Below are 12,704 nucleotides of genomic sequence, written 5' to 3'. Positions count from 1 at the left end.
CTCTATAAACTTCAATTATAAAAAGAAGTTATTCATCATATTTAAACCCTTTTGATTGAAGCTACTAATTCTGAAACAAACTCTTCCAACTCTTCTAAAGAACCCTTCAAAATAGATGAGTTATAAACATCTAGATTTGACTAAAAATATGTAACCCATACTACTTCAAAAAAAATAAATGTCCTATCCAAATATCAAGAATTTATTCTTGAAGCTATCAAAAATCTTGATGATTCTCAATTATAAAAAAACTAATCTAAATAAACGCGTGAGTACTTGTGATAAACTAGAAACATCACCACCTATTAAAAAACAATCATTATTACCATTAACCAACACAAATACATATGACCTTACCAAAATCCTTAACAAGAAAAAAAATTTAAACCTATTGTTACTATACCAGAACTACCGTTTGAAATAAAAAAAAACTTTAAGATTGAGCTATAAAATCTCAAACAAGCTCAACAAAAGAATCTACTATTTTACAACACCTTCTTACAAAGTTAGATAGTTTAATTTTGAACCAGAATTAGAAGAACAAACCCTAGAGAGTCATGCATTTTCAAATATTGAGCATGTTTCTGAAGACTTTCTGCATGTTTTAACTAAAAAAACTTCAAAAAAGTATATCATAAAAATTAAATTGATCTTTTCAAATGATTTAAAAATACACTATTATCTTGTTTGATACAAGTGCAAATTTGAATTGTATTAAAGAAAGAATAGCACCAAAATGATTTCTATAAAGCACTTCAGAAAAATAGTTTTTAATAATGGATTTTATTTTAAAAATTTATTTGTTGTTACAATTAATATTAATCATATTGTTATTCTTCCTACTCCTTTTATTGACATGATTACTCCTTCCGAAACTTGTCATAACAGTAATGGTTTGAAACTTGTTTTTTTCTTTCTTAGAAAATTCAAAGACTAGGAATTTAAATTTGATCAAAGCATTTTCTATTCATACTCATCATATCAATGGATTGATTCAAGAAAAATAAGTTTATCTCATGCATCTTAAACAATAAGTCTTTATATAAAAAAAATTAAAAATTAGTTATAAAATCCTATTTTGCAAAAAAGAATCTTATATTTAGAAAAAAATAATTTTTTTTTTAACAAAGTACCCAACCTAATTATATATGATCGAAGAAAATCTTACCTTTACATAAAAGACTCAAGTGTTGTTTTCTCATATGTAATTTTGGTTAACAAGAAGATAAAAATGGACTAGACACCATCTATTTTTGAAGAGGAAGGTTTTGGAAGAGAAACAAGAAGAATCTTCCCTAACAACCTCTTAGCAAAAACCACCATAAAATGGTGTTTGTTCTTAAATAGAAGGGGTGAATTTTTGAGAAGAAAATCACAAAGAGAAAAGAGAGGAAACGTAGAAATATTAAGAGATAAGCTATAATAATTATATGCTAAGTTGAGAAAGAAGGAAATAAGAGAATCACGATCAATCTCAGATAGAAAAGAAGCTAAAAATTAAGAGGAAAGATGAAAATAATCAAGAAAGGAATCAATATTCCTTTTACAAAATATACCTTCAAACTTTGATGAAGGGTTGTAGCTCAATGAGCACACCCCTTCCCCATCGATTTTGTCTTTTAAATTTTTGTTTAAAATGTTTATTATGCATATGTTATAGTCATTTCTTAGTTTAAATGTCACGTATTTTTGTTTTGAGGAGTTTAATCATACCTTAGAAGTTAGCTTGTGTATGTTCAAGTTTGTTTGGTGCCTTATTTAATGTTTAAGAGATGATAAATGTTAATACAAAATGTTGTTTTGCATGCTTTAATGTTTAGTTAATCAATAGTGTGGATATAGATATGTTGAAGTATGATGTTGTCATTGATTAGCTAGTTTTGTCTGAAATTACAAGGATAATGTTTGAGTTTAGAAATAAAGGGAATGATCAATAGAACATGATTTATACTTAAAAGAATGCATTTCTAACTTGATATACATAATAGGTTTTGATTGTTGTTTTTGAACTTTCGTACTGTTTCTAATGTTTCAAATAAGTTATATGCAGTATGTCTAAGCTATGGTTACAATACTTAAATCTTTTTTTTTCCTATTTTTATGCCTGTTTTTTGGGTTTAGACATTTATAGGTTTTTTTTTTTTTTATTTGAATGTTCTTAAGCTGCAGATTTTGATTTCTCATAAATCAGTGTTTTAGCTTGCCTTGTATATCTAGATTGAAAATGAGATCTATGTATGATTATTCTCTGCCATCAATTTATTCATTTGAAGTTTGATTTTTGCTAATTAATCCTTTTTAAATTTTAAGTATCTGGGTTTATATCTATAATTGTTGGGTTTAATTTCAAGTCATTCTTAGTTTGTTTTTCTTGTATGATGCAACTTATGTTTCATTGTTCCATATAGTTAATGTTTATTTGCCTTTAATTTGACAAGATTTGGTTGAAATTTTCAATTTAGTTTTTGGATGCCTCCACTTATTTACTATGTTATTGGCAAAATTTCAAACAAAAATCTCTTTTAATCTTCTTTCTTTTGTTTCCAAGTGTGGGTTTTGCTTTTAGGCTTTTGGGTTTTAGATCGAGAAGCCTAGCTCATATGGATGGCTGAGTCCATTAATGTTTGGTTGTGCAAAGTTTTATAAAGGAAAAAATGCATTTTTTTTTATTCTTAGAACGTATTTGACAAACATGTCTTAACAAGATTTTAACGGTTTTCTTTGTTGAAATGTTTTTTTCTTATTTTGCCAAACAAATCCAAAATGATTTCAAAATTTTTTAGAAAACTTTGGGGACCATTTTAAAATTATATGTGGATTCCTTACATGTTTTTCAACCATTTCATTTAATAATTGGGCTATAAACTTATACCGTGAGATATTGATCCAATATTAAATATATATGTTTTTCTTCAAAATTTTATTATTTAAAAAATATTAAAACATGTTTTTATTTGTATGCATACGACCAAATTCTAAATTTTTTATGCATATTTGATAAAAAATAAATTGTGTTTTTATCGTACTTTGAAAAATGCAAAAAATCAATTAATGAGTATTATAACAAGTTTGTGATTATCTTTTAGGATTTGGTCAAAATTTTAAAAACACCATAAAAAAATAATTTGTTTAATTAATATTTGAGGTATAAATTTTACAATGTAATACATATTTTTAGTATTAAATTAAATAAATTGACAAAAATAAATGTTAGAAACTAATTGTAGATTTTAATATTTGAGGGTATAAAATTACACTTTAAAGTATATCAATAAGTATTAAAGATACAAAATAGATATAAACACACTATTAAAATTTAAAACTTAGAATGATTAGGTTTTAACTTGATAAGATAAAGATTTTTTTTTATTAGGAGATTTATTTTGAGTTCTCATATATACAAATTTTTTTATTAAGAAAAATCTTTCTTGAATTTTAGATAAATTAATAAAAAGAAAAATAATCTAAAAAAACAATTAATTAATAATACAGTTTATCATAAATAGAATACACAGAAATTATATATTTTTCTCATGAATAATTAATTTTTTTACCCGAATTCTTATAAATCAATATATTTTCTAATAATCATAATATACTAATCGACAACTCCACTCCTCGACCCTTCCAACTATATTTTCATTTCTAATCCCAATAAATCCAAAACTTTCAAGATCTAGAAAGTTACTTTCAAGATCCAAAAAGTTTTTAATCATTTCAACATCGTGCATACCACGTTACCCACAGAAAATTTATGAACGTCACCTAAACTTATCCTTATCTTTCCAAAGGAGCAAATGATGAACATTGTGTGGACACCACAAGTGAAGCAACTCTTCACCTTTATAACATCTGGCATGATAAGTGGATGCGAGTTAAAGTATAAACATATATATTTAATATAATGAATTCCCTTACTTGGTGCCTCTAAATAGTGACCTAAGAACTTTCAGCATAACATTGACCCTGTCAGATTAGAGATTAGATCTGAGGCCTTCAAGAAGGCAGTAATACGTGTGGTGTGTGTTTATTACATTTGTCACCAACTCAGTGAACACGGGGTTCACACGTCCATGGACATTTTTGTAATTTCAAATTAGACCATAGTGTTTTTTGCCCTTTTTCCCTTCACTTCTGCCTATAAAGATGCACCCTAGTCACCTGTTTCCTTCCGTTCATATCAAAAGAGAGAGAAAAGAAAGAAAGAAAGCGACAATGTCTGGAATCATGCACAAGATTGAGGAGACCCTCCACATTGGAGGCAAAAAAGAAGAGCAAAAGAGTGGGAAACCTGATGAGCACAAAGGTGAACACAAGGGGGAGTCCCAAGGTGAGCACAAGCCAGAACATAGTGGAAACAAGGAAGGATTTCTTGAGAAGATCCATGGGGATGGCCATGGTGAAGGAGAGAAGAAGAAGAAGGAGAAGAAGGAGAAAAAGAAGAAGGAGAAGAAGCATGGTCATGATGGCCATAGCAGCAGTGACAGCGACAGCGATTAAAAATCTTCCACTATTTCTAAATATGAGGTATTTATACATGTTTCTTCTCTCCAGCTACGCTTTATTTCTGCTGCAGGTGTTCGTTTACATCATAAATATATGCAGGATCTGTGGCATGCCGTGCTTCTTAAATTATGTCAAGGTCAAAACTTAAAGCTTTAAGATAAAATAGAAATAAAAATGGCGAACCCCTTGTTGTATAGATGCTAAATCACCGGTAACAAATCATTTGAGCAATTTTTTTAAATAAATGTGGTTTTGTCTTTGCAGGCGGCGAGTTGGGGTGAAAGATGTCGAGATCCTGTCTACCAGTGCTATCACAGGAAAAACAAAAAGGCTTGTCCATTTCAATATTCTATGGAGTAAATCCAAAATGATATTAATAATAAATAAGCATAATGTTCTGTGTCCATGGTTTTTGTTGCTGAATGTTGTTAAACATCTTCGAAAATGTGGAATATGTTGTACGGAACAAAATGTGATGGATTTGACCATATAATTAAGAAAAAAGAGATGTTCTCTGCGTTGAAGCTATGTCTCTAATGGCTGAAAATGAGCACAAACATGAAAGATATCTTCTTTCTCAATTTGTTTTTCCAAATGACATTGGATTGCTTGATCCCTTTATTCACCACAGAAGGTCTGTAAGCAATAATGACATGAATGCTCACCATATTGTTCATGTGATCTGTCCTCCTAAAAGCATTGATTTAATCATTTTAATTAAGAAATTTCAGCAGTAATAAGCAGTCCTGAATTGTTGTTTCCTTTCAAGTTCCAACCATTAAAAGGGGAAACATGGATGGATCCATTATTATCATATAAAACACTGCACGATTTGGCCTTTTTTCTTGTAGTAAATTGTTATTGTGCTGAACTATGGGCACACACTCCGTGCGCTGAGTGTGCTATGGTCTCACTGTGTACTCAATGTTTTTTTTTTTTTTAATTCTTTTTTTTTTAATTTTACCCTTTTAAGACTAAATTTAAAACCAGTTTAAGTTAAATTATGAACTATGAATAAAATAAGTGGCAATTAATCTTAAATTAACTTGGATTTTTGAGCAAGTATACTTATCAATTCCTCTTATTTTTTTATACTCAACCTAGTCTAGGCTGAACCCCGAGTCAACTAGGTTGCAGATTAGCCTATTAAGTTTATAAGCGTTGCAGATTAGCCTATTAAGTTTATAAGCATGGTATGACTTGGGTTTTATAATAATGATATCTTCGAGCCTTTAGATTTGAAAAAATATAATTATATATTTTCTTGGTTTGATTTAATTTTTAATTTTTTTTATAAAACTTTTAAAAATTTAGTCCACCTTTTATATTAGGCACCTTTATTTTTTTTCCTTATTTTTTCCTTGTTTGTTTTTGTATAAAAACAAACCCATGCATCTAATTAGGGTATAGTTAAATGAAAATCAATTTCAAAAATAAAAAATTGTTAATTCCAGTGAGGGTGTGTGACCTAAATAATGGATATGATTGATTTAATAATCCATTACAAATTTTATTTTATTGAGAGGTAAATTTGTATTTAGAGATGCTCATTAATTTGTCAATGTTATATTTAACATATCAATAGATACACTCATTAACAAATCAATCCATCATCTTCAAAATATTGCTAATTGATTTAGGAGTGTTTAAGAGTGTGACAACATTTATTCTTTAAAGTTTTTTTTTGTTAAAAAATACATTAAAATAATATATTTTTTATTTTTTTTTAAAATTTATTTTTAACATTAGCATATCAAAACAATTTAAAAATACTAAAACAATTAATTTTTTTAAAAAACATATATTAACAAAAAAACAGGTTGAAACTCAATTTTAAACACCCCAATAAGCTTTTAGATGATTGCAATTATATAAAATTATAATATGAGAATTAATTGACTCAATTGATATCTCATGAGCTAAACTTAAGGGTTGGGATTAATACAAGGAAAAAATGAGCTTAAACTATTTTTATATACAAGCACAAACACAAGGATATGAAACTTGATTTTTTGATTTGTTCATAAACTAGGTTACCCATTTAAAAACAAAATATTGGTATACCTCTATAATGGTATTGGTTATAAATAGTTGGGTAGAGTTTATAAAGAACTGATAAATGGTTAAGAGAAAAATAATATATAACTGTATTTCAAACCTTGGTTTTTTAAAAAGTTAAAATAACTTATTTTTATTTATTTTGCATTTAAAAATTCATCCAACAACAATTTAAACTAAATACATATTTTTTAAAACTATAATTAAAATTATTTTTTCTAAATCTAATTTTTTAAAACCTCAATTATAAAAGCTATTACTAGGGGTGAGCAACAAAATAGAAAAATTGATTAAACCGAGAAAACCAGAAAAAAACCTGAAAAAATTGAATTGTGCAAAAAAAACCAATTAAAATTTTGAAAAAACCGACAGGTTCATTTTTATAAGCCGAAACCGAAAAAACCAGAAAAAAACCGAGTCAAAACCAAGCCAAACCGAAAAACCGAACTAAACCAAAAAAATCAAGCCAAACCAGAAAAAACCGAGCCAAACCGAAAGAACAAAAAAAACCGAGCCAAAACAGTTTGAACCGTTTTCGATTTGGTTTTTTTAATAAAAAATTCAGTTTTGTTACTTTTTTTAATAAAAACCAATCCAAACAAAAAATAATCACCCCTAACTATTACATTACTAAATTCAGACTAATAACTTAAATGAATAATTGTATATCCAAGTTCAAGCGGACAAAATCAAAGTGGGCTTTTGAAGGCCGACACAAAAAACAACTAGGTTTTATAAGCCCATAGACCATGAAACCCTACAGGCTTGAGTGAATTGTACTTGGGTCCACAACTGAACCCAAAAAAATAGCTCTACACTTCTTATTAGCAATTTTTTTTGTCATTTTTATTTTTTCTTATATATATATATATATATATAAGTTACTATTAATATGGTTCAAATTAATAATCATCAACCGGATGCCACGATAATTAGTTAAGGAAAAAAAAAGAAATTAGGGAGAAATTATTTATTTTTATTGAATCAAATAATAATAATAATAATAATAATAATAACAGTAAGAAAAACTGCTGCACGGTCTCTCGAACCCTAGAGCTGTGGATTGCCTAACCATAGCAAAATAAAATAAAATAAAATAAAAGACAGATCTGGACAGCGAGATCCTTCTTATGTGCATAGATGCATTTCTGCTTGCGGCATAAAGACCACCTAAACTCATAGACATAGCCGAAGGAGATGCCCACATTGACTTTGGATCAGCCCATAAGAGCAGCATGCACGAAACAAGACTCAAAAGCATCATGCAAATGTAGAAATATTATTGGAAAATCGTGGAGGTTAGGAGGAGCCGATGCCTTTATTATATAGATAATTGTTGGCCATTTAACTGAATAAGAAACATAATGCACATGGTAGGCTTAAACTTTAGACTTTAGTGGTCGAGAATGTGTAGAAAAGAGCCAAGGGGGAGTTGTAAAATGTAGCTTACCAAAAAAAAAAAGAGTTGTAAAATGTAGCCATCGATGGTTGGTGGTGAAAGGGAGCTTTATCGAGGTCCACCACCCGCAAAATCTCTCCCTCTCGGCTGGGGTTGGTGGTGAAAGGGAGCTTTATCGAATTCCACCACCCGTAAAATCTCTCCCTCTAGGTTGGGGTTGGTGGCTGTTTCTGGTAGTCTTCACCTACTGAAGCTGTCTTCTGAGTCTTGTTTCTTAGTGCTGTGTTTCTTGCCATATTGGGCACACCTAGTGCTGATTGTGATTCGAGGATTTAAGACTTGTCAATAAAATAAAGAAAGATTATAGAGTATTATAAATTAAATTTTGGGATTTTTAATAGTTTAAATTATTATATTAAAATGATATTTTGACATGGTATCAAAATCTTAATAACCAAATGATCACAAGTTTAAATCTTATTATTTTTATTTATTTAATAAAAATTAAGTACTTAAATTTAACAAGTTTAAAAATTTTCATTTAAGATATTAAATTAAAATAATTCTTTCACGTTATATTACTTTGGAAAATCACCACATATTGCACTCAAAATGTCAACTAAACAATAAATTATTTGTATAAATATTAAAAAACAAAATTCCTTTTAATATATATTCACTTATATATGATAAACATCAGACTACATAACAAATGTCTATTTTGTGCATGGATAATTAGGGATGGCAACATCTGCTCTGCTTGCGGAGTATTGACGTTACCTATTTATTTTCAACTAGCTTGACTGAGAAAGAGATCGAGCCACACACGAAAGGTCACTACCTAACGTGTTATTTGCCACTACACTACTATTGTATAAGAAAACCTGTCTTTCTTTCGAAATATTACTAAATATAAATTAAAAATGACTTCTTGAAAATGTAAGCCTACCATGATTGATCTCAGGTTTTTTGTTTTTTAGTAATCATATAGTAAATTTATGTAATCATAAACTAAAAGGGTAAGATATATAAAAATACAGTAGTCGTGTACTTGCATGCTACCGCGTAACAATTTTCAAAGTAAATTTTAATCGGTAAAAAAAATTAAAAAAAAATTTAATTCTAATAATTATAACTCAACAATATTAAATTTAAATAATAACTAAATTTTAAAATTATATTAAAAAAGTTTTAAAAAACTATGCATATTAAATTTATGTAATATCTTTTTATAAATTAATTGATAATATTACCCTAGAAATATCAAATCTTCTTTGGAAAGCAAGGCATAATTGGTTGATTTATAAATTTCATCTTTATAGTCCTAATTAAAAAGGTGTGTGTGTGTTGTGGCGGGAGCTAGAAAATTTTAAATGGAGGGCAAATTACTAAACAAATACTTGATATTTATACTATATAAACATATGTTATATGTAGAGAAATCAATTTGAATGCATGTACTAACTCATGTCAAGCAAAATTAATTTAAGAATATTTTTAAAATAAAAAAACTTACATTATAATTTTTCTTTTTAAGTTTTTATATTTTGAAAACGCTTCATAATGACTTTATTTTTAATTTCATTAAAAATATTCTTTTTCAATATATATAATTAAACTTTTATTAATCTATTTCTAAATTTTCCAGGAACTAGTAAAATTATTGGCAACAATTCTTTATTGACTTATTGTTTTATACAAGTGGGTTAAATATAAATATTAATATATACTTTTAATTTTTTTTTTATTATGTCCCTAATTTTTTTAGTTGTTCAGTACTTCATTCTTAATTACTAGTAAGTTGATCACCATCATTTTTCATATTAAATTCATAAAAAAATACATATTAATTCATCAAAAATCATTTCAATTTATATTCATATGCATATAATATTATTCGTATACATATTAATTTAACAAATTCATAAATTATCATAAACTCTAACATTTTTAATAACTAATTATTAAGGAATAAAACTAAAATTAGAAAATAAAAGAAATAGAAAAAAATAAAAGAAACTCACCTAAAACATAAAGCATAAAAGGTTACTTATTTAACTAATTAATAGTTTAGAACTTGAAGGGAAATTTTGTAGAAGGAAAAATGATAGGAACAATAATTCAAAAAAAAGAGAGAAAAGCTTGGATCAATTAGTAGGTTAATAAAGAAAATTAAACTTGTTAAGTTATTATATTAATATTCTAATATAAAAAATATTTTGAAGAAAAAAAAGATTAAGAGAGCAAATGCCCCCTGTGGCTCCGCCATATATATATATATATATATATATATATATATATATATAGTCCACGAGCCTTTTCAGGACAAACAGAAACCCTTGCGCTTACACTTGGCAAACTAGGCCTAGGAACCAATTGTTTTTCAACAAACCAGGTGGGTAGGGGTGTTCAAAATAACCGATTAACCGAGAAAACCGAGAAAACCGAAGAAAAATTAACCGAAAAAACCGAACCGAAAGTAAAAACCGATTAAACCGATTTAAAAAACCATAAATGTTAACAGGTCCGGTTCGGTTTCGGTTTTGACCCAGAAAACCGAGCCAAACCGAACCGGACCCACTAAACCATTAAAAAAAAAGATACTATAATAGTTAAGTTAACCTAGCCTCCCTCTCTAACCTAACATATTCTCTCATCTCAGTTCTCTCAGCCGTCTTCATCTTCCTTTCCATTTCCATCAAAAACTCAATCTTTCTCAATAATTAATTCACAAATCTTCCTTTCCCATAAACCTTCTTTATTGAAGCAACTACAGTAAGGTAAATGACTTAATTCATTCTTCTTTGATTCTTTGTTTCATGGGTTTGAATTTTAAAAGTATTTTCTAAATTTCCAAGTCTATTCCATCTCCATCTTCATATTTTTATTTTCCAGAACTTGTCTCCATCTTCATCTTTCCCAGAAACCCGTCTCCATCTTTCGCAACGACAGCAAGGTAAATTTCATCTTGTTTATTTCATGATTAATGTATGGTTTTTTGCTAGAAGAAATGTTTATATATATATATATATATATATGTAGAAACAGCGTGGTCAGCCGTGTAGAGACCAAGTTGGGTCAAGTTGCATTCATCCATATCTGTTGTAAATGTTAAAAATATTAGTGGAAAAAAGAAATATCAACGTACGTGATGAACACCGCACTGACAATTAGAGACCACATGGAACAAGATGAGCATAATTACAAGTGATTAAAGCCTAAAGAAAAGAAATAACCAGTTTACCTTGGCATCCTTCTTGGAGATAGGGATTTCCTTCGAACCCTTCTTTGCATAAGCACTTTTATTAGCTCTAGCCTGTTCGCACGTCTTATTTTTCAACTACCCATTGGTCCCATTCAATCACAGTATCTGATCTATATGCATCATTTCCATATTTTGGCTTGCGAGAGAGCAGCCAATCTGAAAGCTTCAAGGAGCTTCTGTCCGCTAAAAAGGCAAATCCACAAGGATTGAAGTCCGAAACATTCGCGTGGTAGTTATAACTGAAAGTTAAAATGTTAAGTGACTTGAGGCCCTTGGGAATCGAGGTTTGGCAGCATCCAGAACCTGTGCAAGGATTTCCATCTGACATGTTCACATATTCTGTACATATGGAGAGACATGCAGCTCCGTATGTACGATCTTTGTTGGTCACCTGAGCAAAGGTATCACAACCAATAGCTGTGAATACATTTCGGGTGTCTGAGAACATGAAGGGGCCTGATCCAAGTCTGATATGCTGTGTGAAATCATCTGTTATATTCCTGTTTTGTTATAGCAGTCGAATGCTGCATCAATGCCCACAGTGACAGTGCCCTCCAGCACTGATATATTGCGAGCAGGCATGTTTATTCCAAAAAACAGTTCATCGTCTGAACTGCAGTTTAGAAAGAAGTGAGGATTCATGGCACACCTTCGTTCCAAGATCCCGAAGGGGTAAGGAACACTGACATTCCCACACTTATCTTGGCAGCCAGGTTTTACATTTGGGCTTGTTGTTGATGCTGCAGCTGGACACAATAAAAGCGACATCATCAGCAGATTTGTTAACTCCAAACTAACTCTCTCCCCCACCAACTTATAGCCTACAGCACTAGTTGACAGCTTTGGATAGAATATCTTGCTTCCATTCAGGCATATCTGCATGTGAGCTTTAACGCCCATGGTTTTTGCTTTTAGCCCACAGTTTGGTTTATTTCTTTAATTTCTTTACTAGCCTGGGCCAGGTTTTGCGTTTCAGAATATTTTGTGTTTTGAATCTTTATCGGAGGAGAATCATTTAAACAAGATTTGGTGTTGTCACCTCCAAGGAGCACGATGTGCTAGTCATTATAATAATTTTTTACTTCAAAGTCTCGTGTCCTGCTTGTTTGTTGTGCGATTGTTTTTAATTGGCTTAGAGCTTTTAAAGTTTGTTGGGTCTTTTATTGGAATGTACGACAGAATTGTTTGATTGATGTTGTTGTTGGTTTTTTAATTTCAGATGGATAATCGGGAAGATCTTACCCCAATTGAATCAAATCCTTCAAGTTCGGAACCCAATTCTTTTCGTATTCCAATTCCAGTTCCAGTTGCTACTTCTAGTACAAATAGCAACACTGAAAGTGAAGGTAATCCAGCCTCCAGATCAAATAAAAGAAAAACATCTCAAATTTGGGATCACTTTAAAAAACTAGATGGTAATGTTAAGACTCCTAGGGCTGCATGTATGTATTGTGGAAAAGACTATGCATGCCATAC

General features: G+C 29.5%; 1 long non-coding RNA gene across 1 annotated transcript; it reads left to right on the top strand.

Moving 5' to 3' along the window:
- Positions 1–3,931: 3,931 nt before the first annotated feature.
- LOC118027771 (uncharacterized) lies at positions 3,932–5,030 on the top strand. Its single transcript, XR_012168816.1, has 2 exons — positions 3,932–4,527; positions 4,771–5,030. It is a non-coding gene; the product is annotated as an uncharacterized lncRNA (long non-coding RNA).
- The last annotated feature ends 7,674 nt before the right edge of the window (positions 5,031–12,704 follow it).

The sequence above is a fragment of the Populus alba genome, chromosome 19 (genome assembly GCF_005239225.2).
Source record: "Populus alba chromosome 19, ASM523922v2, whole genome shotgun sequence".
In the NCBI taxonomy this organism is placed as follows: Eukaryota; Viridiplantae; Streptophyta; class Magnoliopsida; order Malpighiales; family Salicaceae; genus Populus; species Populus alba.
This window is presented reverse-complemented; position numbering and strand designations above follow the sequence as displayed.